The sequence below is a fragment of the Biomphalaria glabrata genome, chromosome 5 (assembly GCF_947242115.1).
Source record: "Biomphalaria glabrata chromosome 5, xgBioGlab47.1, whole genome shotgun sequence".
Classification (NCBI taxonomy): domain Eukaryota; kingdom Metazoa; phylum Mollusca; class Gastropoda; family Planorbidae; genus Biomphalaria; species Biomphalaria glabrata.
The window spans coordinates 29,067,079-29,072,020 of record NC_074715.1 but is presented as its reverse complement, the minus strand read 5'-3'; positions in this window follow the sequence as shown (position 1 = coordinate 29,072,020).

Here is a 4,942-nt window from a genome sequence, read left to right as displayed (position 1 = left end):
TTCATTAGTTCTTATTATTTGTAGTTGCGTTGCCCATCTGACTTCTTCTCTGACTTCTGGTCCATCTGACTTCTTCTCTGACTTCTGGTCTTCTGGTCTATCTGACTTCTGGTACATTTGAATTCTTGTCCATCTGACTTCGTGTGACTTAGAGATTGTCTGATTATTTCACGCAGGTTATTTTTACCTGTTTATATATTAGAAAGAAAAAAAAGTGTCATGCAAACCTTTCAATGGAGAACTACACTGTAGTGTAGTTACTACATACTAATAGATTCCAATCGATCAGATCTACCGCTATATCCGCAGACAAAAACAAATTCCAAAATCATCATCTATATTGCAGTAACACTTTGTGAAAACAGAAACAGTAAATCTATTCGTGAAAATCAATCAACTAGTGAGGCTAGAGCGAACTGTCATGTCTGTTGCCAAAATGCTATACATAATGACTTAAATAGACATAAAAAGATTCTCATTTTCTGTCAGAGTATGGTACTGCTGCAGATTTGTCATATCATCGGAAAACCTCTCAGTAGACATTGTTAAAAAGACTACAGTGGACATTGTTAAGGAGACTGCAGTGGACATTGCTATCTTTTCAGTGCCAGATAATTGTTTATAATACTAAATTCCGATCAATGTATAAATATTTACCAACAGACTTTCAATATCAAGGGACTCAATGTACTGTAGTAATAGAATAGCTTGAACTTGTGGGTACGGGGATCCCTCTACTGTTTGGTTATACATCTGTAACTTGTGGGTACGGGGATCCCTCTACTGTTTGGTTATACATCTGTAACTTGTGGGTACGGGGATCCCTCTACTGTTTGGTTATACATCTGTAACTTGTGGGTACGGGGATCCCTCTACTGTTTGGTTATACATCTGTAACTTGTGAGATATCTGGAATCATCGTGCCAAATGTCGCTAGACCTGTGACTTGTGACCTGTGACTTGTAACATCTAGGTTAATGGCACGCTTTTCCATAGTGAGATCAATACTGTTCGCCCCCTTCCCCTCCACAGTCAGGCTACTTCCCCCTCCCCTGTCTCCCTACACCATTATCTCAGGGCTCCTTAATCTGATAAACCAAGCAGCTTGAGGGTCTGCACACGTGCCCCCGCGGGCCGCAGGTGATCACTGGGAGAAAAATGGGGCGGCATCTTTTGTGCTCCGGTTGCCAGTTGACTCGTTCAAGGACAGTTTGGTCTGATGAGAGAGGGGGATGAAGGGGGTGTCCACGTAGTTCGGAGTGAACCTTGGTGAAGAAGACGATGTTGCGAGAGTTCGGTTCAAGCGCCTATTGTTACGGCTTTTGAGTCTCCATAACATAATAAGTAAGCCCCCCTCCACCCTACCCCCCAAAAAAAAATCCATAAAAACGAATAAGATAATTTAAATATAATTTAAATATTCTATAGCTCGCTGATTTGAATAATAAATGAATTAAGGAATCATAAATACAATGTGAAATAAATATCTAGCAGAGTAGCTCCTCTTCGCTCAGTTGACACTACTCATCAATCAGACACAGATACACCCACTGACTAGTCCATTGGGAAGCAGGGGAAGAATTCATTCACAACTTGGCCACACAACACGTAGAAGCTAGTGTCACGCTGACACACAAATTATCCGAATTCTATTAATCCTAGTTGGCCATAATCTTGAAGTTCTGGACAATTTACAGAAAGATATCCAATATACAAAGAACTAAAGTCGTGAAACTAATAAGTTATCTCAGTTATAATACATGAAAAAAAAAGCTTTGTAAAATAACACAAACATGTCCTAGCTTGAAATCTCAAAATAGATCGTTTAGCTTGTGAAAGTTCTAATTAAACAGATATGAGGCTGTCTGAATAGGTTACGCTCTTACAGGCAGAAAACAAAAAAATCATATACTAAGAAAGTCTAAAATTATGTTATGAAAAGATTCCGGCCTACTGACAAAATCATTAGACCAAATACACATCTGCCATTTCTAGAAGAACAGGTTACTTAGAGCTAAGATGAAATAATGTGTTGTTATGAAGCTAAGATGATCTGTTGTTGTTTCTTATCTTATAAAGTTGCTGACAAGAACGTGGTTTGTTTTCAATAGACAGGTAAGAAAAGCCTTGATACTGATGAGGTCATAGGTTCAGTGTAGTCAGTGAAAAATCGATATTTAAAAATAGTTTGAAAAAAAAGTCGTAGTGTACCAATAACTGAGTTGTTTGTTAGATTTAAAGCTACTTTCAGTTTATTGATAGATGATCTAAGCTTAGCTTATATTTGTACGTAAATCTAATAGAGACTACATTTAGATTCTAGGTCTAGAAGTAGATTGTCTAGTACATCTAGGTCTAGTCTTAAAAGTTCTAAATAAGAAGTCTAGATCTAGTTATAGATGTCTATATAGAAGCTACACTAATAAAGGAGATTATTCTGTATTCTGTATATTTTTAAACAATGGGGTCGAAAGGTTTCAGTTTTTTCCTACATAATGTTATACAAATATTATTATGACTAATTAAAACGTTATCTGTTATACAAGCTACAAACATTTACAAAAAAATGTTTACTTTTATTTAAAAAGAGAAAGAATTAATTTAATATGTAAATAAGTGAAATATATTTTTTAAACAAAATTTAATAAGCAGTATTACGTTTTACACAATTTTAGATAAACACGGAACAGTAACGAAAGCATTCAACGCATATCACTATAGACCGTTGAATGAAAGATTGGCCCTTTACAAAACCACTAGATGATCATTCAATAACATCAAATAGGCCAGGTTCACATTGAATCATATCTTCATAACAATCAGTTCATTTAATAGATATGAACAATAACAATGTAATATTAATAATAGTCTCCTGTGTCACCATGTCTCCTGCGTCGCCATGTCTCCTGTGTCACCATGTCTCCTGTGTCATCATGTCTCCTGTGTCACCATGTCTCCTGTGTCACAATGTCTCCTGTGTCACCATGTCACCATGTCTCCTGTGTCACCATGTCTCCTGTCTCACCATGTATCCTGTGTCACCATGTATCCTGTGTCACCATGTCACCATGTCTCCTGTGTCACCATGTCTTCTGTGTCACCATGTCTCCTGTGTCACCATGTATCCTGTGTCACCATGTCACCTGTGTCACCATGTATCCTGTGTCACCATGTCACCATGTCTCCTGTGTCACCATGTCTTCTGTGTCACCATGTCTCCTGTGTCACCATGTATCCTGTGTCACCATGTCACCTGTGACACCATGTCTCCTGTGTCACCATGTCACCATGTCTCCTGTGTCACCATGTCACCATGTCTGCCTACAAAGACAATAATGTCGTAAAGACTGTCAACGTGTCCACGGCCATGTGTCTTCGAACCTTTTTTCCAACTATTCTTTTAATATCGATTTTTCATCTACTACAATATATTGCTCCATCAATAAAGTTTATGTGTAGATGTTGATAAAGTTTAGGTGTAGATGTTGATAAAGTTCAGGTGTAGATGTTGATAAAGTTTAGGTATAGATGTTGATAAAGTTTAGGTGTATATGTTGATAAAGTTTAGATGTATATGTTGATAAAGTCTATGTGTAGATGTTGATAAAGTTTAGGTGTATATGTTGATAAAGTCTATGTGTAGATGTTGATAAAGTTTATGTGTAGATGTTGATAAAGTTTAGGTTTATATGTTGATAACGTCTATGTGTAGATGTTGATAAAGTTTAGGTGTAGATGCTGATAAAGTTTAGGTGTAGATGTTGATAAAGTTTAGGTGTAGATGTTGATAAAGTCTATCTGTAGATGTTGATAAATTCTATGTATTGATGTTCATAGTCTTTAATTCAAACCAATAAAATTTAAAACATTTTAAAATCTTTATTCGCTTTTCCAAAGAAAGAAAAAAAATTCATTTATAATTGTTTTCTCTCTACTTGTAACACGTTACAAAACGGATAACACTAAACCTAACCGTGAGGCTAAACCTAACCCTAACACTAAACCTAACCGTGAGGCTAAACCTAACCCTAACACTAAACCTAACCGTAAGGCTAAACCTAACCCTAACACTAAACCTAACCGTAAGGCTAAACCTAACCCTAACACTAAACCTAACCGTAAGGCTAAACCTAACCCTAACACTAAACCTAACCGTAAGGCTAAACCTATGAGTTTGCACATACCAAATCTATATCTTTTATACGTCCTTATAAATTGCTTGTAGCTTTGTTTTAGTGACTTCAACACTGTGTAAGGAGACATAGTCTGGTTCACCTGAAGTGTACATTACATTGACTTCAATTGTATAACCCAATTCCAATGAAAGGTTTGACAGAAAGATGTCGCCATGAACGTAGTTTCTCTTCAATAGATAAGTAAGACCAGCATTGATAGTGACTCGCCTTTTTTATTTATTGTCATTTTCTTCATAAGACTGCTTTTGGTCCTTTTATTGTTATTGCTTTTTTTCAATACCAGCCCAATTTGTACCAAAACGAACCCCAAAAGTAGCATTGAAGCTAGACCCTGTACATTAAACCTTCTTTAGAGCCCTTTTCAAAGTGACATTGGCAAGTAGTTTCTAGGTCGATTGTGCAGGTCGCGTGCCCAGAACGCGACAAGCTTTACCCCGTCCTAACCCCTTACCAAATTTACAACAAAAATAATGTGTGTGTGTGTGCATTGTCGAGTGCGTGATATCACCTGCTCCTCAGGTAGCGCCCCTTCCTCATTTTGAGTATTTACCCCCTCCTCCTCCTTTCTGCACACACACACAGACACAGACGCTCACCTTAACAAATACTCTTGTTCTTGACATTATTCGGCAGCACGTACCTGAGAGGTCGGGGGGGGGGGGAGGAGGAGGAGGGGCGCAGCTTCTTCACATTCACAATAAATAACAACAACTACCTCATTTCTATTCCCACTAGAAATTAGAGTC